The 25,428-nt window shown below is 34.7% G+C and overlaps 1 long non-coding RNA gene across 1 annotated transcript; it reads right to left on the reverse strand.

Annotated features, from left to right (window-relative positions):
- Positions 1-7,046: 7,046 nt before the first annotated feature.
- Positions 7,047-14,771, reverse strand: LOC126926107 (uncharacterized). The gene is made up of 4 exons (XR_007714270.1): positions 14,634-14,771; positions 7,814-7,861; positions 7,273-7,741; positions 7,047-7,193 (listed from the first exon to the last, which is right to left on the reverse strand). It is a non-coding gene; the product is annotated as an uncharacterized LOC126926107 (long non-coding RNA).
- Between the last annotated feature and the right edge of the window lie 10,657 nt (positions 14,772-25,428).

Here is a 25,428-nt window from a genome sequence, read left to right on the forward strand (position 1 = left end):
TATCACCATATCACGTATAACGATATATACTATTACGTAATGACGTATAACGTTATATGCAATTACGTAATAACGTATCACGTTATATACTATTGCGGAATAATTTATAACATTATATACTATTACGTAATAATGTATAACGTTATATACTATTACGTAATAACGTATAACGTTATGTAGTATTACCATATAACGTATAACGTTGTATATTATTACCATATAACGAATAACGTTATATGCTATTACGTAATAACGTATAACGTTATGTAGTATTACCATATCACGTATAACGATATATACTATTACGTAATAACGTATAACGTTATATGCAATTACGTAATAACGTATCACGTTATATACTATTGCGGAATAACTTATAACATTATATACTATTACGTAATAACGTATAACGTTATATACTATTACGTAATAACGTATAACGTTATGTAGTATTACCATATAACGTATAACGTTGTATATTATTACCATATAACGAATAACGTTATATGCTATTACGTAATAACGTATAACGTTATGTAGTATTACCATATCACGTATAACGTTATATAGTATTACCATATAACGTAGAACGATATATACTATTACGTAATAGCGTATAACGTTATATAGTATTACCATATAACGTATAACGTTAAATACTATTACATAATAACGTATAACGTTATATACTATTACGTAATAACGTATAACGTTGTATACAATTACGTAATAACGTATAACGTTGTATACAATTACGTAATAACGTATAACGTTATGTAGTATTACAACGTCGCGTATAACGTTATATACTATTACGTAATAACGTGTAACGTTATATGTTATTACCATATAACTTATAACGTTATGTAGTATTACCATATCACGTATAACGTTGTATGTTATTACCATATAGCGAATAACGTTATATGCTATTACGTAATAACGTATAACGTTATATAGTATTATCATATAACGTATAACGTTGTATACTATTACGTAATAACGTATAACGTTATGTGGTATTACCATATCACTTATAATGTTATATATGATTACCATATAACGTATAGCGTTGTATACTATTACGTAATAAAGTATCACGTTATATACTATTACGTAATAACGTATAGCGTTATATACTATTACGTAATAATGTATAACGTTACATATTATTACGTAATAACGTAAAACGTTATGTAGTATTACCATATCACGTATAACGATATATACTATTACGTAATAACGTATGTCGGGTTGGTGTTAAGGTTAGAGTTAGGGTTAAGGGCGTGAAACGAATCCCTATTGGCGCTAGACGTGATCGTTATGCGATAGAGGAGACTTTTACTAGTGCAAATATGACTATGATAGAATTGGACAAGTAATCGCGATAATTAGATACTCGAGAAGCTATTGACAATGTTCCTAGGCTCAATAACGCATCCGCGGTCAACGGGATGACGGACTTTACCCTTCGTTAGCGTCTAAGTTACACTGTATGTTAGAGCAAGGGGCAATTATTACGTATAAGAAAGACAGTTCGATTACTGATGAGATCGCACTAGAGAGTCCGTCTCCGTCGCGGTGACGCTGTCGAAGAAAACTATGATGGATGTGTCTAAGGGCACGAGATCATCGGATTCGCGGAGAAAAGTCTTCGTTCGAAGGGTGAGAGAAATTGACGTTGCTGTTAATTGGTCAATTTCCATGTTGGTGTTTAGAGAAAGATATTAGCTGTCCTTGGGGAAAGTTGCTAGCGAGAAGCGTCGTTCGTGGAAGGATAGATTTCTCTTATCTTCCCGTAGTTGGGGCACAGGCCATTTGTCTATTTGAGAGACTTTGTGTAATTGAAATTTAATATTCGTAGCGGGTCCTCGCCCAGCTAAACATATACTGTGAAGATGCGTTGGCATCTGGCAATCGTCTTACCCGAAGGACAAAGTCTGCGTCTAGCGTTTTTAAAATATATCTATCTCCTTCCAAAATCTCGGTTATTACGAATGGACCCTTGAATTTTGGCTTTAGCTTGGTTTGGTTTCTTTTCTCATTTTTGCGTAGTACGAAATCGCCGAGGTTAAACCTAACCACTTTAGCTTTGTTTCTATCAAATCTTTCTTTGTTGTACTGGGCTTTACTCTCTATGTTCTATACAGCCTGCTGTCTTACATCAGGGATATCGACTTCCTTTTCTTCGATATTGTCGGGTAGTAATAGGTCGTACGGTCTCGCTGTTCTACCGATTAGTAGTTGTAAAGGGCTCGAATTAGTCACGCGGTTGGTGGTGCAGTTCAACGCTAGCTGTATTTCCCCAATCGCGTCTTGCCACGGCCGCCCGGTCGTTTCTACTGTCGTGAACGTATTTTCAATGTACGCATAACACGCTCTACCTGTCTATTAGCTCTATCATCGGTCGCTATCGACTGAACTTTAATTCGTTTGCTTTCGCAGAATTCTCGAAATTCATTACCCTTAGAACATCTTTCCTGATCTGCTATTATCCGGCAGGGACTTCCGAATAAAATATAGCGGGTTTAAGCGCTTTAATGGTGTTACGGAAATCTATCTTACGAGTACGATGCAGGTATACGAATTTAGTGAACACATCGATCAAAACAATGACGTACTCCTTTGAATCGCTTTTACCACTCAACTTGCCTGTTATGTCCATGTGGACCGTATGCCAGGGTATGCTGGTCTTAGGTATAGGATGTAGTTCGGCTTGTATCTTACCTGAACTAGCTTTCGAAACTTGACAAGCATGACAGTTCTCAATGAATCGGCGAACGTACTTCGCCATCCCTTCGAACCAGTAATACTCGTACAGTCTCTCGAGCGTTTTCTCCCAACCTAAGTGCATAATTGACTGGTGCACATAGTTAATAACAGACTATCTAAAACCTCTTAGGACTATAGGTAAACAGAGAGTCCTGCCTTTTCTTTGTATCCTACGGTAAAGAGTACCGGACCGTAATTCGTATGTATTCGCGATGTCTTCCGCGAGCTCATCGTTTTGCAATTTCTTGACGATTCCCAAGGTTTGAGAATCACGACGTTGTTCGGCTAATCGCCAGTATTCCGATATTTCGGCCAGATTGATTTCTTTCTCCGCAATTTTATCAATTTTACGGTGGTCTAAATCTACGGGGTTTCGCGAGAAGAAATCTACGTGGGCTGTCCGTTTACTTTCCAGATACATAATGTCAAAAAACAAAAGTCTGCAAGTAGGCCCATCACCGATGGTTCCTGTCATTTAAATGTACTTTGTTACTCGACGCTTTCGACGAGTCGCAATCCGTGACGACAAGAAATTCCCGTCCATGTAGATAGTGACGGAAACGCTCGACTGCGTTTACGACTGCTAACGTCTCTAGTTCGTAGGAATTATACCTAGATTCTGCGAGGGTAGTTCTTTTACTCTAATAAGAGTAATACTCTATTACTTTGCCTTTACCTTCAACTTGATGCGTCAAAATCGCCCCGTAACTCTCTCCGAGCTAGCGTCAGTATGTAGTTCTATCGGGTAATTGGGGTCGAATATCATTAACACCGGCGCGTCGGTCAGGGCGGAAACTGCCTGTTGTCTTATTTTCTCGTGCCTATCTGTCCAAGTTATATTTCTGTTATTTGAGATGAGCGCATACAGGGGTTTCATCACCTGTGAGAATTTAGGGATGAACTTTCGGAAGTACGAAGCTAACCCTATGAACTGCCTGAACTGTGTGACGGCTGTTGGCACAGGTAAAAAGCTTAAGGTGTGTATTTTACCCGGGTTCGGACGAACTTCTTCGTTATGAATTACATATCTCAAATAGAGCACCGATGTCTTTAGAAAAGAACAGTTCGCAATGTTAACAGAGAATCCTGCTTTTACGAGGGTATCTAATACGGTGTTCAATCTTCCTAAAGCTTGATCTATCGAGTCGGCAATAATTAGAACGTTATCGAAATAAATAACAACGTACGAATGAGCGAGGTCGCCTAGGGCCTTGCGAATGGCCCTCCGAAAGACGGACGGCGCAATTCTTCAGTTCAAACGGCATCGTTATCTACTCATATTGTCTGGGAGTAACGAACGCTGTATACTCCGCTGAATTAGGATAAGTAGGAATTTGGTGAAACCCGCTGGCCATATCCAGGCTAATAAAATATCTCGCCTCTTGCAATCTCGCGACTTGATCCGCGATAAGGAGTAAAGGGTACCGATCCGCGACGGTACTTTGATTTAGTTCTCGGGGATCCACTCATAATCTATCTGAGCCGTGTTCTTCTTCACGAGTTACGTAGGGCTCGCGAATGGCGAATTACTAGGCCTTATGATCTTTGCTTTAATTAAAACGCTTATTTTCTCACGTACCGCTCTTCGGTCCTCCTCGCTAAATCTATAAGGACTTCCTCGTACGGTGATGTTAGGATCAATTAATCGTATTTCTAACCGGCCTGTATTTACGCGAATACGTAGGGAATCCGTAACGAATGAATCTTTGAATTTGTCGAGAAGAGAAATTGATCGACTTTTATTATTACCATGTACATCAATGTCAGCTTCATTAACGACGATCTCGTTTGCAGTGGTTTCCTTACAGACATTAATTATTTTTGTTTTACACATAGCGAGGCTATTTTGTGTAATGTTACGTCAAAACCCAGACTTAGAGTTCCACAACTAATCGCGATATCATATTTTAGATAACTATCAGCAAGGACATGAGAAATTATCTTCGATGTAAAAATCATTAATACACACGATGAACAAATGGGAGGCGTATGTTTAATACAAGTATTTCCTGCTCCTCGCATTACTAATATGTCAGTCATTCTTTTGCCAGAAATCTCGAGGTCACGGACTCTTTAATTAGTGAACGCTCGGCTCCCGAATCGGAGTAAAAATGGAAACGACTCACCCTGATGACTTGATCTAACCGATGATGCTTCCAGTACGTAGAAGTCGACTCGCCACTCGTTATTGAAATTATGGTTTTCTTTCATAATCAGGTTAACAGTTGCGCCCCGTGCAGCGGGGTCGGAACGTGCGATTTTAAGGGTTAAAACGTGGTAGCGAAAACTTGTTAGGTTTCACACTCGATTTTGCACTAGCGACTGGGTTACTCGCGCACGATGGTCGTAAGTTCTAGCACTGTTATAATCGGCACTGATCCCACTTCTGATGTCGGGTTGGCGTTACGATTAGAGTTAGGGTTAAGGGCGTAAACGAATCCCTATTGACACTAGACGTGATCACTATGCAATAGAGGAGATATTTACTAGTGCAAACATGACCATGTTGGAATTGGACAAGTAATCGCGATAATTTGATACTCGAGAAGCTAATGACAATGATCTTAGGCTCAATAACGAATCCACGGTCAACGGGATGACGAACTCTACTCTTCTTTAGCGTCTAAGTTGTACTCAATGTTAATGCATGGGGCAATCACTACGTATCCGAGAGTTACTTGAATCGTCGTCGAGATCGTACCGGAGAGTAACTCTCCGTCTCGACGATGCCGTCGAGGAAAACTATAATGGGTGGGTCTAAGGACATGAGATCCTCGGATTCGTCAAAGAAAGCTTTCGTTCCAAAGGTGAGGGAAATTAGCGCTGTTGCTAATTGGTCGATCTCCATATCGGCGTTTTGAAAGAGATGCTGGCCGCCCTTGAGGGGAGGTTGTTGACGGGGGCATCGTTCGTGGAAGATAGGCTTCTCCTATCGTCCCGTAGTTGCAACAAGGACTGTTTGTCTAAATGAAGAACTTTGCTTGACTAAATCTTAAGATTTATTGCGGGTCCTCAAGTTAGCTAAACATACTGCGGAGGTATATTGACATCTGGAGATCATCTTACCCGAAGGATAGGATCTGCGTGTGGCGAGCGACGGAACAGAAACCTTTGAAATATTTACTGCCACGTGTCGCTACGGCTATTTCTTTAAAGGGGAGGTATAGAGTTACTCTGTGCCTTTGTTAGATAAAACGTTCATCCCTTGACCGCGGCTACGTTCGGCGACTGGTTGTCGCCTCGAGCCCAAGCTCACTATCATAAACCTCGAACAATCGGAGCGACATTTGTTTAATCTAAATTACGACATTACGGTATTCCCGAGAATCCAAGGAGAGGTTCCGGTGTTTTTCCATCTCCGACATATATATATGTCGGGGAGTCAGTAGGATTGGAGGTGTGGGCAGGCAACGAATCTTCACCAGTAGTAGCCATTGTCAAGGTGTGATCCAGAGTTTATTAACACAGGTATGGAGATGTGAGACTTGACAAATAAACCGCGGCGGTTAGGTACTCGCGATGCGAATGACAATAGTCTGAGGTCCGATAACGAATACGCGGTCAACGGGACTCTTTTATTCTTAACTCGTCGGCAACGCCTATGTGGTAATCTCAGCTACCACGCGAAGTAAGCACTCTATCGAAAATGATGAAATCGTACTCGAAGCTCTCTCGGTGACGCGGTTTAGGAAAAAACTGAGAACCAATCTCTAGCGGCACCAGGTCTTTTATATTCGTGGAGACAAGTCGTCGTTCGGAGAGTGAGGGAAATTGCCGTTGTTGTTGATTGATCAGTCTTTGGAAGTGTCCTTCACGGAAAAGACTGTTTGCCTATTTTCGTTAATCAAGGTTTAGAGTTTATGACGGGTCATTAGGCTGGCTGCAGATGTTTTGCGAATATGTCTCGACAACCGGCAATTGACCTACCCATAAAATAGGGTCTGCTTATGGCGAGCCATGAGACAGAAACCATTAGTGTGCTTACTGTCGAGTGCCGTTACAACTATTTCTTTTTATGGAGGGCTATAGACTTTTCCATGACTTTGTTAGAAAATGTTCGTCCCTTGACCGCGGCTACGTTCGGTGACTGGTTGTCACCTCGAACCCAAACTCATTCTCATAGATTGCAGGCAATTACAATTGGGCTGAAGGGCGGTGATTGTTTAGCTACGGCTATGGCGGAGTCCAAAAAACAATATTAGGGATTTTTCCCCGGTTTTCGACGGAAGGCTCCGGTGTCTCTCCATCTCCGACATATACATAGATATGTGAAATAGCGTTGTATATAACCGGAAACAATACAAATGTCACACGACTTCTTCAACAACTTCGACTCTTCGTACCTGCCGACAACACCTCACACGATGACTGCGTCTTCTAGGGCCACTTACGGATTCTTTACAATTCTTCTTCTTCTTGCACTGAAATATCATATGCAGTGAATAAAATACGAAAGAAGCAGGATGAACTAAATAAAAGAAATCATAACAAGATACACACCGAGACAGTCCGCATGGGAACCTCTGACAAAGATACCTCCGTATCTATCATTAAACGCATAATAATCAAGATGCACAAACCTGATTTGGAAGTCGACACCACTCACAGCGTGCCAATGCAAGGGAGGAAAACGAATGAAATTGTATTTCGTGAAGACGTTTCACCACTTTCCATAGATCAGAAACTGGAGTTACACAACTAATAACCTAATAACAAGAAAGTAATATAAAATATACACGATTTAATATATAGCAAATATGGACATATAAATCTACAAGGAGCAAAATATATCTCATATCGTCAAATAAAACCAAATTGTCAAAAGATCATCAGGATACGACGCCAACGAAGGTGCCACTGTGCCTATTTGGATGGAAAACCGCCACTTCAGCATCATCCCTCGCACATATTCACACACGCACGTCGATCACGTCATCTCGTACCATTCACGTATCTTCCTCCTCTTGCGCTAAAACAAATTCACAAGTTTAAGGAAACAAACAACATGCGAAACGAGACAGAATACTAAAAACACACTCACACAGTTCGCATAGGCGCGGACGCTTTTGTGTCCATGACTCAACATAACCTGTAATCATCAAACTCCACGTTCTCTCATGGAAACTCTAAAAACCTGCAGCATTGCGATTCCCACCGGAACGAACTGTCACGTGACTGTCATCCCATTGGGGATGTCATTATAAAAAGCGTAGCGACACAATTCAAATCGGAGTAATCGTTACCAGTTAGAATAAAAGAGAGTAATTGTTAACGGGTCAGTTGAATAAAAGAGTAAGAGAGTAATTGTTAGCGTTCGGGAGAATTTAGCGAAAAATAAAATAGAGAGAGTAATTGATAGCGTTCGGAAGAATTTAGCGAAAAATAAAGAAGAGTCAGATTAATTGTTAGCGTTAGCGTTAGCGATTAATTGTTAGTGGTTCAGTTAGAACAATCAGAGTAATTGTGAAAAGAGAGTAACTGCCATTAGTTGGTTCAGTTAGAATATAGTCAGAGAAATTGTTAGCGTTCGGGAGAATTGTGATTAGTTGGTTCAGGAGAATTTAGCGAAAATAAGGAGAGTAATTGTTAGTCGTTCAATTGAATTTGGGTGAGTCTAATATCAGTTCGTTCAGTTGATTTAATTAGAATTTAAGTTAGGATTAGAGAATAATTGTTCGTTCCAGTTCGAGTTTAAGAATTACGAGATATAATTGTTATTAGTCAGTTCGAATTATAAAATAATATTTATTAGTCAGTTAGAATTAAAACAATAGTTGGCTCAAGTTTTTGTGTTAGAATTTCGAATTGTTAAACACGTCCGGACACACTGTTGTTTACACTGTTCAAATTAAATAAAGATTAAAACGAAAAATTATAGAAGTGTCGATCTTTGTAAAACCGGAATCACTCCAGCGGCCTGCCCGTTCATCAGCGGAGACCAACGTCAGGTGAGTCAACTTTAATTATTATTAATAATTAATAATTAAAATAATAAATAATATCAATGATTAGTATAATTCGTCATTAATTCCGCCTGTAATAATTATTTATAATATAATTGTTCATTCCAAACAATCCTCTCCCGTGCTAGTATTCCTGCGCATAGCAGGTTAGCCGAAACGTGGAGATTGTTGACCAGTGGCCTAAACTCCGGTCAACGCTACATAATCTAACAAGAAATATCTAATTGAAACAGTCCTTAGACTGTTTCTGGTGGCAGCGACTACTACATTGTTTAAAATTTCAAAATTTGGATAACGAAACGTAACAATAGTATTACCTTATAACGTATAACGTTATATACTATTGCGTAATAACGTATATCGTTATGTACCCTTTCGTATCAACGTATAACGTTATGTAGTATTACCATATCACGTATAACGTTATACAGTATTACCATATCAAGTATAACGTTCCATGTTATTACGTAATAACGTTTAACGTTATGTAGTATTACCATATCACGCATAACGATATATACTATTACGTAACAACGTATAACGTTATGTAGTATTACCATATCACGCATAACGATATATACTATTACGTAATAACGTATAACTTTATATAGTATTACCATATCACGTATAACGTTATATACTATTACGTAATAACGTATAACGTTATATAGTATTACCATATCGCGTATAACGTTATATATTATTACCGTATAACGTATAACGATATATACTATTACGTAATAACGTATAACGTTATATACTATTACGTAATAACGTATAACGATATATACTATTACGTAATAACGTATAACGTTATATAGTATTACGTAGTAACGTATCACGTTATATACTATTACGTAATAACGTATTACGTTGTATAGTATTATGTAATAACGTATCACGTTATATACTATTACGTAATAACGTATAACGTTATGTAGTATTACCATATAACGTGTAACGTTCTATATTATTACCATACAACATATAACGTTATATACTTTTACGTAATAACGTATAGCGTTATATAGTATTACCGTATCACGTATAACGTTATATACTATTACGTAATAACGTATAATGTTATATATTATTAAGTAATAACGTATAATGTTCTGTAGTGTTGCCATCTAACGTATAATGTTATATACTATTACGTAATAACGTATCACGTTATATACTATTACGTAATAACGTATAACGTTATATACTATTACGTAATAACGTATAACGATATATACTATTACGTAATAACGTATAACGTTATACACTATTACCATATAACGTGTAACGTTATATACTATTACGTAATAACGTATAACGTTATATACTATTACGTAATAACGAATAACGTTATATACTATTACGTAATAACGTAGAACGTTATATAGTATTACCATATCGCGTATAACGTTATATATTATTACCATATAACGTATAACGATATATACTATTACGTAATAACGTATAACGTTATACACTATTACCATATAACGTATAACGATATATACTATTACGTAATAACGTATAACGTTATATACTATTACGTAATAACGAATAACGTTATATGCTATTACGTAGTAACGTATTACGTTAGGTAGTATTACCATATCACGTGTAACGTTAAATAGTATTACCATATTACCTATAACATTATATACTATTACGTAATAACGTATCACGTTATATACTATTACGTAATAACGTATTGCTATATAGTATTATGTAATAACGTATCACGTTATATACTATTACGTAATAACGTATAACGTTATGTAGTATTACCATATCACGTATAACGTTCTATATTATTACCATACAACGTATAACGTTATATACTTTTACGTAATAACGTATAACTTTATATAGTATTACCATATCACGTATAACGTTATATACTATTACGTAATAACGTATAACGTTATATAGTATTACGTAATAACGTAGAACGTTATATAGTATTACCATATCGCGTATAACGTTATATATTATTACCATATAACGTATAACGATATATACTATTACGTAATAACGTATAACGATATATACTATTACGTAATAACGTATAACGTTATACACTATTACCATATAACGTGTAACGTTATATACTATTACGTAATAACGTATAACGTTATATACTATTACGTAATAACGAATAACGTTATATACAATTACGTAATAACGTAGAACGTTATATAGTATTACCATATCGCGTATAACGTTATATATTATTACCATATAACGTATAACGATATATACTATTACGTAATAACGTATAACGTTATACACTATTACCATATAACGTATAACGATATATACTATTACGTAATAACGTATAACGTTATATACTATTACGTAATAACGAATAACGTTATATGCTATTACGTAGTAACGTATTACGTTAGGTAGTATTACCATATCACGTGTAACGTTAAATAGTATTACCATATTACCTATAACATTATATACTATTACGTAATAACGTATCACGTTATATACTATTACGTAATAACGTATTGCTATATAGTATTATGTAATAACGTATCACGTTATATACTATTACGTAATAACGTATAACGTTATGTAGTATTACCATATCACGTATAACGTTCTATATTATTACCATACAACGTATAACGTTATATACTTTTACGTAATAACGTATAACTTTATATAGTATTACCATATCACGTATAACGTTATATACTATTACGTAATAACGTATAACGTTATATAGTATTACGTAGTAACGTATCACGTTATATACTATTACGTAATAACGTATTACGTTGTATAGTATTATGTAATAACGTATCACGTTATATACTATTACGTAATAACGTATAACGTTATACACTATTACCATATAACGTATAACGATGTATACTATTACGTAATAACGTATAACGTTATATACTATTACGTAATTATGTGTAACGTTCTATACTATTACGTAATAACGTACTACTCTATGTAGTATTACCATATCACGTATAACGTTGTATATTATTACCATATAACGAATAACGTTATATGCTATTACGTAATAACGTATAATGTTATGTAGTATTACCATACCATGTATAACGTTGTATACTATTGCCATATTAAGTACAACGTTATATAGTATTACACTGTAACGCATAGCTTTGTATAGTATTACCATATGACGTACAACGGTATATAGTATTAGCACAACACGTATATTGTTATATAGTATTACCATATAACGTAGAACGATATATGCTATTACGTTATAACGTCTAACGTTATATAGTATTACCATATGTCATATAACGTCATATACTATTACGTAATAACGTATAATGTTATATATTATTACGTAATAACGTATAACGTTATGTAGTATTACCATATCACGTATAACGATATATACTATTACGTAATAACGTATAACGTTATATAGTATTACCATATAACGTACAACGTTATATAGTGTTACGATATAACGTATAACGATACATACTATTACGTAATAACGTATATCGTTATATAGTATTACCATATAACCTATATCGTTAAATAGTATTACCATATAACGTATAAAGTTGTATATTCTTACGTTATAACGTATAACGTCATACAGTATTACAATATAACGTAAAACGTTATATAGTGTTATGTTATAACTTATAACGATATATACTATTACGTAATAACGTATATCGTTATATAGTATTACCATATAACCTATAACGTTATATAGTATTACCATATAACGTACAATGCTATATAGCGTTACGATATAACGTATAACGATATATACTATTACGTACTAACGTATAACGTTATATAGAATTACCGTATAACGTATAACGTTATATAGTGTTACGTTATAACGTATAACGTTATATAGTGTTACGTTATAACGTATAACGTTATATAGTATTACCATATAACGTACAATGCTATATAGTGTTACGATATAACGTATAACGATATATACTATTACGTAATAACGTATAACGTTATATAGAATTACCATATAACGTATAACGTTATATAGTGTTACGTTATAACGTATAACGTTATATAGTATTACCATATAACGTACAACATTATATGATGTTACGTTATAACGTATAACGTTATATAGCATTTCCATATAACGTACAACGCTATATAGTGTTACGATATAACGTATAACGATATATACTATTACGTAATAACGTATATCGTTATATAGTATTACCATTGTCACGTCCCGCGTTCCGCACGTGACGCCACGAACCAATAACTTATGAATAATTAAACACGACCAATAATAATAAATTAACTAATAACTAACCAATCAAAATAAAAAGAATTATACGACAGACAATCAAAATGAAATAAATGAATCAATAAGAAGAAACACTACAACCAATCAGCAATGACATATAAAATACAAATAAAATGAAATAATTAAATGAACCAATAAATAAAACAAGCCGCGATTCAAATGTATGAGATTTCTCTGCGAAAACACATGTATATACACACACGTGTATGCATATCTGTGTGTGTGACCTACTTCGTGAATCTAAATAATTGGTAATCTAATAAAATATAAAAGAAATAAAATATACTACACTACATCAGCATTCTAATAAAAGTGAAAATTGTATACAAGATTACTCTGCGACACACACATATATAGATATACACATGCGTACGCGTATCTTTGGGAAAAATTCATAATATATATATATATATATATGTATGTATACGTTATTAAACCATTAAAACGCAAAGAAATAAATATATAGATTTACATTTCTACGAACCTAGAGAATTATATACGAAATCCACATTTCGGAATATTCAACCAATTAACGATCCGAGAAACAATGAGAATAACAATACGCGCACATATACATATGCATATATATATTTTACATAATGGAAAATTACATTGTGAAATGTATATATATATACACACATATTATTATATCGAACAACTACTCATCTAATATACAAAACCACCTTGTAAAAATTACATTACTGAACATTCAACTAAACCAACTGAAGATTTAGTATAATAATATATAATAATATAATAATATATATATATACATAGATATGTGAAATAGCGTTGTATATAACCGGAAACAATACAAATGTCACACGACTTCTTCAACAACTTCGACTCTTCGTTCCTGCCGACAACACCTCACACGATGACTGCGTCTTCTAGGGCCACTTACGGATTCTTTACAATTCTTCTTCTTCTTGCACTGAAATATTATATGCAGTGAATAAAACACGAAAGAAGCAGGATGAACTAAATAAAAGAAATCATAACAAGATACACACCGAGACAATCCGCATGGGAACCTCTGACAAAGTATCTATCATTAAATGCATAATAATCAAGATGCACAAACCTCATCTGGAAGTCGACACCACTCACAGCGTGCCAATGCAAGGGAGGAAAACGAATGAAATTGTATTTCGTGAAGACGTTTCACCACTTTCCATAGATCAGAAACTGGAGTTACACAACTAATAACCTAATAACAAGAAGGTAATATAAAATATACACGATTTAATATATAGCAAATATGGACATATAAATCTACAAGGAGCAAAATATATCTCATATTGTCAAATAAAACCAAATTGTCAAAAGATCATCAGGACACGACGCCAACGAAGGTGCCACTGTGCCTATTTGGATGGAAAACCGCCACTTCAGCATCATCCCTCGCACATATTCACACACGCACGTCGATCACGTCATCTCGTACCATTCACATATCTTCTTCCTCTTGCGCTAAAACAAATTCACAAGTTTAAGGAAACAAACAACATGCGAAACGAGATAGAATACTAAAAACACATACTCATACAGTTCGCACAGGCGCGGACGCTTTTGTGTCCATCACTCAACATAACCTGTAATCATCAAAATCCACGTTCTCTCATGGAAACTCTAAAAACCTGCAGCATTGCGATTCCCACCGGAACGAACTGTCACGTGACTGTCATCCCATTGGGGATGTCATTATAAAAAGCGTAGCGACACAATTCAAATCGGAGTAATTGTTAGCGGGTCAGTTGAATAAAGGAATAGAAGAGAGTAATTGTTAGCGTTCGGGAGAATTTAGCGAAAAATAAAGAAGAGTCAGATTAATTGTTAGCGTTAGCGTTAGCGATTAATTGTTAGTGGTTCAGTTAGAACAATCAGAGTAATTGTGAAAAGAGAGTAACTGCCATTAGTTGGTTCAGTTAGAATATAGTCAGAGAAATTGTTAGCGTTCGGGAGAATTTAACGAAATTAAAGAAGAGTAATTCAGTTAGAATAAAGAAATAGGATAGAGCAATTGTGATTAGTTGGTTCAGGAGAATTTAGCGAAAATAAGGAGAGTAATTGTTAGTCGTTCAATTGAATTTGAGTGAGTCTGATATCAGTTCGTTCAGTTGATTTAATTAGAATTTAAGTTAGGATTAGAGAATAATTGTTCGTTCCAGTTCGAGTTTAAGAATTACGAGATATAAATGTTATTAGTCAGTTCGAATTATAAAATAATTGTTATTAGTCAGTTAGAATCAAAACAATAGTTGGCTCAAGTTTTTGTGTTAGAATTTCGAATTGTTAAACACGTCCGGACACACTGTTGTTTACACTGTTCAAATTAAATAAAGATTAAAACGAAAAATTATAGAAGTGTCGATCTTTGTAAAACCGGAATCACCCCAGCGGCCTGCCCGTTCATCAACGGAGACCAACGTCAGGTGAGTTAACTTTAATTATTATTAATAACTAATAATTAAAATAATAAATAATATCAATGATTAGTATAATTCGTCATTAATTCCGCCTGTAATAATTATTTATAATATAATTGTTTATTCCAAACAATCCTCTCCCGTGCTAGTATTCCTGCGCATAGCAGGTTAGCCGAAACGTGGAGATTGTTGACCAGTGGCCTAAACTCCGATCAACGCTACATAATCTAACAAGAAATATCTAATTGAAACAGTCCTTAGACTGTTTCTGGTGGCAGCGACTACTACATTGTTTAAAATTTCAAAATTTGGATAGCGAAACGTAACACCATATAACGTATAACGTTATATAGTGTTACGTTATAACGTATAACGATATATACTAATACCTAATAGCGTATAACGTTATATAGTATTACCATATAACGTACAATGCTATATAATATGTTACGATATAACGTATAACGATATATACTATTACGTAATAACGTATAACGTTAGATAGAATTACCATATAACGTATAACATTATATACTATTACGTAATAACGTATAACGATATTTACTATTACGTAATAACGTATATCGTTATATAGTATTACCATATAACGTATAACGTTATACAGTGTTACGTTATAACGTATAACGTTATATAGTATTACCATATAACGTATAACGTTATATAGTGTTGCGTTATAACGTATATCGTTACATGGTGTTACCATATAACGTATAATTATCATACAATAAACGTGTATTTTTCTAGACAAAAATTGCTGTTTCGTATTTACATACCTTTTAATATCACGTAATGAGGTATAACGTTCTATAGTACTTCCATATCACGTATAGCGTTATTTAGTGTTACGTTGTAACGTATAACGTTATATAGTATTACCATATAACGTATAACGATATATACTATTACGTAATAATGTACAACGTTGTATATTGTTACGTTATAACGTATGACGTTATATAGTACTACCATGTTTTTTTTTTTTTTTTTTTTTTTTTTTTTTATTTATTTATTTAAATTCACTATTTGTCCAATTTGGACATTTGGTGGAATTTTTTAGCGGTTACATTAGCATGTTGGTGGCTACCCCCAGCGGGGTACCATCCTCGTGTTTGTTAGGTTATGTCCTTTATAAGGTCTGCTGGGTGCTTCCTTTTTAGTCTTCTGTCCATATTTGTGATTTTGTATGTTTCCGCAGCTAGCCGGTTTATGTGTGTTGCTATTCTTGATTTGTATTTCTCGGAGTATCTGCTGATTTCTTCCTTGACCGTTGGCATTCCCAGGTCCCTTCGTATATCTTCGTTTCTGACGTACCAAGGTCCGTTTACTATTGTTCTGAGGATTTTAGCCTGTATTACCTCTATTTTGTTTATATGGCTCATTGCTGCCGTCCCCCATAGTGGTATTCCGTACGTCCAGATTGGTTTTATGATCGTTTTATATATTTTTACTTTATTTTCTGTGCTTAGTTTGGATTTTCGGCTTGTTAGCCAATACATTTGTCTCCTTGTTTTCTGTATTTTTTCTACTATTGATTTGATGTGTAGTTTCCAGGTAAGTTTTTGATCTAAGTGGAGTCCTAGGTATTTGACATGCTTTGTTTGCGTTATATGCGTACCGTTCAATAGGATGTTTGGTGGTATCTTTTTCCGTAGCGTGAATGTAATATGGTTGCATTTATTGGGGTTTGCTTTTAATTGTTTTTCTTGTAGCCAATTTTCTATTTTTACGATATGTTCTTGTAGTATTTTGACTGCCGTTTCTAGGTTAGTATGCCTGGCTAGTATAGCTGTGTCGTCCGCGAATGTCAATACTGTGCTGTTGGTAGTTGTTGGTATGTTCGCCGTGTATAATGTGTATAGTATTGGGCCTAGGACGCTTCCTTGTGGTACCCCGGCCTTGATGTCTTTAACTTGAGAATGTGTGTCCTTGATTTTTATTACGAAGGTTCTGCTGCTTAGGTAGGATTTTATTAAGTGGTGTATTTGCTCCGGGAATTGTTTCCTAATTGTTTGTAGTAGACTTTCATGGTTAATTTTATCGAATGCTTTCTCTATGTCTATAAAGAGGGCTGTGCAGTATTCCTTGTTTTCTAGTGCTACTATTATTTCGTTTATAAGCCTGTGCATTTGCTCTATCGTGGAGTGTTTGTTTCTGAAACCAAATTGGTGATCCGGTATTAGTTTTTTTGTCTCTATTATTAGTTTTATGCGGTCGTATATTATCTTTTCCAGTATTTTGGAAAATACTGGGAGCAGTGATATTGGTCTGTAGGATGCAGTTTGGTGCGGGTCTTTGCCTGGTTTATGTAACATTTTGATTTGTGCTAATTTCCATGGTTTGGGGAAGTATTGAATTCTTAGAATTGCATTGAATATTATTGTAATTAGTCTTATTGCTTTTGGCGGAAGGTTTTTCAAGATTTTACCATTGATTAGGTCGATTCCTGGCGCTTTGTTGTTTTTTGTTTTATCAATTATGTTTCTAATTTCTTGTGCCGATGTTTTAGGTATGGTGTATTCCTTGTCGGCTGTGGTAGTAGTGGTTTGTGGATCCTCCTCCGTATGACTTTTGAGGTTGCTGTTGTTGATAATGTGTGGTGTGAATGTGTTGCAGAGGTGGTTGGAGAATTCTTCGGCTTGTTCTTCGTTGCTTCTTGCCCATGTGTTATCTGCTTTTCTGATTGCCGGGACGGGTATTATTGGCTTCCTTATTTTTTTCGTGGCTTTCCATAGTGAGTAGTTGGTGTTCTCGTGTGTGGAGAGTGTCCCTATGAACTTTGCAAATTCGTTATCGTTGTGCTCCTTTATTTTGTTTTTTATTTCCTTTGCAAGTTTGTTTAAGTGTTTTTTGTTTTCTCGGGTTCTGTATTTTTGCCATTTTGCTTTTGCTTTTCTTTTTTCTTTGATTTTGTCGAGTATTTCTTGCGGGATTGTTATTGTTTGTCTGCTGGTTGGTTCGGGAGTAGTGGTTGTCCTTGCTGCTTCCTGAATAGTTGCTGTCAATGTTGCTACTGCCTGTTCTATGTGTTCAGGAGTTTTTAACGGGATGTTGCAGTTTATTTTGCTTTCTATTATTTCTTTGAAAGTTTGCCATTTGGTGGTTTTGTTGCATAGTGTTTCTGGTTTGCTATAGTGAATTGGTTTGTTTCTGTATTCAATTATTATGGGTGTATGATCGGAGCTGAGCTCGAGGTTGGGTGTTATTTTTAGTTTATTTGTGTTTAGTCCCCTTGTAACTGCAAAGTCCAGAAGATCTGGTTTTTTGTTCAGGTCAGTCGGCCAATGTGTCGGTGTTCCTGTGGATAATATATTGAGGTTATTATTTCTTATGTATTTTTCCAGTGTTCTACCTCGAGGTGTAATGTTTCTTGACCCCCAAAGCGTGTGCTTTGAGTTGTAGTCTCCCGCTGCGATGTACTTGTCCCCTAGGTCCTGGAAGTATTCTTCCCACATTTGTGTTGTTATTTTGTGTCGCGGAGGCACATATACTGCTGACAACTGGAAGTAGTTGCTGCTAGTTTGAACTGTGACAGTGGTTGCTTGTAAATATTCTTTGTTAACTTGGCTGTGTAGATAATGTTTGATATCGTTTCTGACTATCACTGCTGTCCCTCCGTGAGCTTTTCCTGAGGGGTGTTTGGTATCATATATGGTGTAGTATGGTATTTTCAAGTAGCTTTTTGTAGTGAAGTGTGTTTCTGAGACAAGTAGTATGTCTATATTTTTATTGTATATGAATGTTTTAATTTCGAGGGCTCGTTGTTGCAGGCCATTTGAGTTCCAGGCTGCTATTTTTAGAGTGTCCGTTTTTATTTTTTGCTTAGCACGTTTGTAATTAGTTGTAGCATGACTGTGATTTGTTGAGTTTGCTGTTTTAATACTGCATTTTGTTCGCTTATCATTCTGGTTAGCATTTCGGTATTCTTTATGGATTGTTTGAGTAGTTCTTTGATTTCTGCAGTGTCATTGTTACTATTGCTGTGGTATTGGTTGTGTGTATGTGTTGATTGGCTGGTTATTTGAGCATAGCTTAGACCACCAATGGTGTTGGTGCTGATAGGTTTGGTGTTTGTTGCTTGCTCTGTACTTGGAATTATTTCAGGATTTGTGCTGTCCTGTTGGGCTTGTGTGTTAGTGATTGTTCTGCTTCGTAGGGGCGGGAACAGTTTACGTTGTAATTGTTTTCTTACTTCACATCCTTTATAGCTGGCTGGGTGGTTTCCGTTACAGTTGTACTACCATGTGACGTATAACGTTATATACTATGTTACGCTGCGCAACACATCTGCACTTCATCCCGCGCTGCTTGACAGCCAACGGTCTACGTGCTGTCCTTCGAACCCTCCATAGGCCTAAGGACCCACCATAAAGTCGAAATCCTAACTGCATTGTTCTCACATATGGTTTTATTCAATCTGTTTGCTAGAAAAAACTTTCTAATTCATGAACTGTTTTCAGCTGGGTTTTTAGAAGAGTCCGTGGGTTTATTACGTGCTCTTAAGAATTGCGGAGAAAGCAGTTAGTGGTCTAACTTAAAACGCGGAGATCCACCTAACGGAAAATCCGTGTCTCCCTATAAAGAATGTCGCCTAGGACCCAAGTTAGTAGGAGGCTTCTTCGTCCTGTCTTCCTTTCCAACATTGGTCATAACCAATCGGCATCACGGATCATTGCCCTCACTTTCCTAACTGAAAATGTAAGCAACGAATCTGCGTTCTTCGTTCAAAGGGCACTCCCATACCGAGCTTTCCTCCGTACTCACATTAGAATAAACTTTAGAGTTAGATCGTCTCTCACGGTGCCTAGAGTTCCTGCAATCCCTTTAACTCTCACCGTTCCTATATCTCTCAGAGTCACGTCTTCTCTCACGGTGCTTAGAGTTCCTATAATCCGTATAGCCCTCACCGTTCCTGCATCTCTAAGAGTTTCAGCAACTCTCACGGTGTCTAGAGATCCTGCAATCCCTATAACTCTCCCCGTTCCTATATCTCTCAGAGTTTCCTACATCTCTCAAGGTGTCTACACGGCCTAGAGTCTCTTAAGGCTCTCGCATTATCCAGAAGTCCTACAGCTCCTACAGCTCTCACGGGCCTAGAGCATACACAGCTCTCCTTCTCTCATCTAAGAATAATCCTTCTCTTCGTTATCTGTATCTTAATCAACGGCGTTACTACTTTGTGTGATTGTATAAAGTCTTGGAAATATATATTTTTTATAACTCTGTGAATCACAGTGTTATACCAGAACAACTACCCCTATTATCCTGACCGAAATACGGGGATCGAACTATTCGTGGTGTCGATTATTCTAATCGTAGCGGGAATTTACGACTCCCGTTGACGCGTATTCTAACGACCGCGTCTTCCCGCGATAGCTCGAAAATACACTTAATATAAATTTTATCGGTCCGATTATTTAATACTTTATCTAATTTCACAGTAACGTCATCGACCGCCGTTAGGCTTTTTCCCCTCTTTGTTCAAACTAATTGATAGTCGAAAACTAGTATCAAAGAAGTGTGAATTTAGTCTTAGTTTGTAGAAACTATAAAAATGGGAAAAATGGATATCGTATTAAATCGTTAAAGACGTCAATTTACGATAAAAATTCAGAAATTGTTCAATTTGATTTTGTTATAATGAAAAAACCACCTCCAGCTGTGTCAAAACATTGTTACCGTTTGATTAACGTTCCGACACCTTGTTAAGTTATATAAGGAACACGCAAGTCGCGCGCGAGCTTTTTCGTGCTTGAACTCCCGGAGAGTGAACATCGGAAAGGAACTTAAACATAAGGTAAATAAAAAAAATATCAAATAATAACATTGAAACTAATAATTTATAACGTCTAACCCATTAATTTACAACACTTGAGTAATTAATTTATAACATTTAAGCCATTAATTTATAACATTTAAGCCATTAATTTATAACACTTAAGCTATTAATTTATAACATTTATGGAATTAATTTCTAACATTTATGCCATGAATTTACAACATCTAAGCTAATAATTTATAACATTTAAGGTATTACTTTATACATTTAAACCATTAATTTCTAACATTCAAACTATTAATTTATAACATTTAAGGTAATAATTTATAACATTTTAGCCATTAATTTATAACACTTAAGCTATTAATTTATAACATTTAAGCTATTAATTTATAACGTCCAAGCCATTAATTTACAACATATAAGCCACTAATTTATACTTCTAGACCATTAATTTATAACATTTAAGCTATTTATTTATAACATTCAAGCTATTATTTTGCAACATTTAAGCCACTAATTTATAACATTTAAGCCATTAATTTATACATTTAAAACATTAATTTCTTACATTTAAGCCATTAATTTATACTTCTTGACCATTCATTTCTAACATTTAAACTGTTAATTTATAACATTTAAGCTATTAATTTATAACGTCCAAGCCATTAATTTACAACATTTAAGCTATTTATTTATAACATTTAAGCTATTATTTTACAACATTTAAGCCACTAATTTATAACATTTAAGCTATTAATTTATACATTTAAAACATTAATTTCTTACATTTAAGCCATTAATTTATACTTCTTGACCATTCATTTCTAACATTTAAACTGTTAATTTATAACATTTAAGCTATTAATTTATATCGTCTAAGCCATTAATTTACAACATTTAAGCTATTAATTTACAACATCTAAGCTAATAATTTATAACATTTAAACTATTACTTTATACATTTAAACCATTAATTTCTAACAGACAAACTATTAATTTTTAACATATAAGCTATTAATATGTAACATATAAGATTTTAATTTACAACAATTGGACCTTTAAGTAACAACATTTAAAACATTTATTTTAACATTTAAATTATTAATTTATAACATTTGTCCTATTAATTAATAACATGTAACAATTAATTTATTACAATCAAACTATTAATTAACGACATTTTAACCATTACTTAAAAACAATTGTAGCATTAATTTGTGGCATTTAAGTCATTACTTAATAACAATTAGTTCATTAATTTGTAACAATCAAACCATTAATGAACAACTTTTAAGCTATTACTTGATAGCAATTAAAGCATTAATTTATAATATTTAAACCACTAATTTATAACATTTGAACAACGATATCATGGTAAGAACTGTTTTAACACAATCTAGTTTAGATCACCCAAAACTGTCTCGATGATCTAGACCGGACTAATACCTCCCGATTGGTGGGACGTCGTGGGCAACCGCGGGGTACGGGCACTTTGGCCATAATTATTCACAAGGTAAATACAGATGTAAAGTGCATTGTGATTCTACTCGGTACAATGATCCATCTTGGAACGAAATATAAAAATCTCTTTTCTCTTCATCCTCTTGCTTACTACACAGAAAAAATTGTCCTCGTTATTTTTCGCTTCGCGGTCGCTTAATTCTTTCACACTGTCGCGTGGTATACTCCCAAATCTCTTTACGTAGGCCCATGGTCAAGTAGGGTCGTACCTCGACATTCTGCCAAAGGGTTGAATGTCGAGATGGATGTATAACGTTAAATAACCCATAGGCGGGTCTCTTGCGTAATCACCTCCGCGTAATGAGACCTGGTAATTGACATCGTTTTCCAAAAAATTAATCCGTTGATTAATCTTTGGAAAACGATACCAAGCTAAGAACTACGAACCAGTCCGGTTTGGATCTCCAAATGCCGCGAACAGAATTTTGGATGATCCAGACTGGGCTGCACCGTGGGACACCGTTGGACACCGTGGGATATGTCTTGTCTCTCAAATCCATTCTGAGCCCATTCTGTATAATGGTACTTATCTGACTTGGAATCTAGTATAAAAATCGATTCTTCCTTTGCATTGAATCTTGTGGTTATTTTGTGCACGGGAGTGCGTTGCGTAAGTCCATTGATTCTTTGGAAAGATCGGGAACGAACGAGTTCGCGCCGCGATTTTTCTTTCATTGTCTGTTTGTTCGGGCTTCTTCTTACTTTCCCATTTTTAAGAGAAAATTATTGCGGTCATGTTAGAGTTTATAACTTTTGGATGTATTCAAAAGTTTTGAGCCACGAAAATAGAATGTTAAACAGTTTAGAACAATGACTCGAATGTCCCTTTTTCAGAACACGAAATTGTGTATGCAGTGTCAATAGGTTCGGTTAAATAAAGTATTGTTCTATTTCCGATATATGAGATCATTCTTTTATTTCAAACGAATTTTTAATAAGTTATTTTATTGTTTCAAATTGAGTTATATCTCAATAATTCACTTATGGAATTCAATTTTTTTTTATGTATTATGTGAATTTGCTACAGTTAACGTCATAAACTTGCAACATAGTAACAGTTAGATTCAAATACCTCGAAACAAGTATTCTTTAAACATTAGTGGCGAACTTTTGAATTCTTGCAAATATTTTCCAATATTTATAACAGGCGACTATAGTGTATTAGTGCAATGTATATTTCGTATTCTAATGACGAAAATTCACAGTATATATTCTAATTGCGAACAGTATAATTCTTGAAAACGATTGCATTGCATTCACGGTATTCGTAAGCATTTGTTTGCTATCGAGAAATATCTCACAATTTTCAACTTATAGTTTCATACTTGTTCCAGTTTCTTAATAATAATTTTTAAGTGTAAAGAAATAGCAGTATTTTCTAAATAAACGTTCAATAGGAAAAAGGAGAAAATTGTTGAAACAACGTTTCGCTTCTTTTCCACCCCCCCCCCCCCACCCCCGCCCCTAAACTGCTTTATTTTCAGGAAATATTTGTGACCGCGCGCAATGCGGTTGTAGAGTCAGTGTTTGCCACGCAATAGTTTCTTTTCAATATTTTAAAATCACGATAGTTTTGATCAAATTCGATCGAATAATCACACGCGAACATAATAAAATTTTATCAATCAAATTTGTACGCGATATTAGAGTTATTGTTCGCCGATCATAATTTAAGCGGTCGCGGTAACGTAGTCTTTTATTTTTCTTTTTTTATATATTTATTTTTTTGAATATTCGTTTCCGGTATTAGAGTCAGTGCCTCCCTCAAGAGGATAAAGCCTCTCCAGGAGCTCAAGAATGTAAGTAGTTTTATATATTGTATTTCAATTTGTTCTATTTAGTATATTTTGTTTGAAATGTCGTTAATTACAAAATAAAAATGATCGATGATTTAGAAAGCTGTAAATGTCCTTTTTAATTGAAATAAAGTCTTGAAGTCTTAACATTAAAGTACAATAAAACTGTCTGATACTCATAAAAAATCACTGAATATTTGTTCTCAAATTTTTATATTAGATTTCCAATTTACATATTTATTAGAATTTAGTCTTTATTATTGCTAAAGTTTCAAGTTTGTTATTATATATTAACGATATTAATGATATCTTATGTTTTGTTATAGATATATCACTGCTTCAACTCCTTCGTCTTCTTTGGGAATGTTTCAACAGTGGCTAAAAAGCCAAAAATGTAATTATCTTTACACATTGTACTTCAATTATGTATATTCTGTATATTTTTCTTTGATCACTATCAATTAAGAAATACAATTTGATTGAAAATTTAGGAGATTAGCATTTTCTGAGGTTATTCTTTCATTAAAATAAAATAATTATTAAAATCTTAATACCGAATTATGAAACAAATGACTAACATATTTCAGAAATCTTTAGATTCTTAATTTTTAGATTTTAAACTTTCATATTAGAGTTTCAGTTTTTACACTTATCAAAGTTTATTAGAATTTCCATCTTTATTATTACCAAAGTTACTAAAGTTAATAAACTTTCATTTTTCATTATCTCCAACTTTTTAAATAATCAGCAATCACTCATCGTGTTTTGTTCTGTAACAGATTTTTCGCAATCTCCATTTCCACCACTGGACCCTACACAGTTCCTGATGATATTCGCTGGGGTG

This window comes from Bombus affinis, chromosome 17 (assembly GCF_024516045.1).
Source record: "Bombus affinis isolate iyBomAffi1 chromosome 17, iyBomAffi1.2, whole genome shotgun sequence".
Lineage (NCBI taxonomy): Eukaryota > Metazoa > Arthropoda > Insecta > Hymenoptera > Apidae > Bombus > Bombus affinis.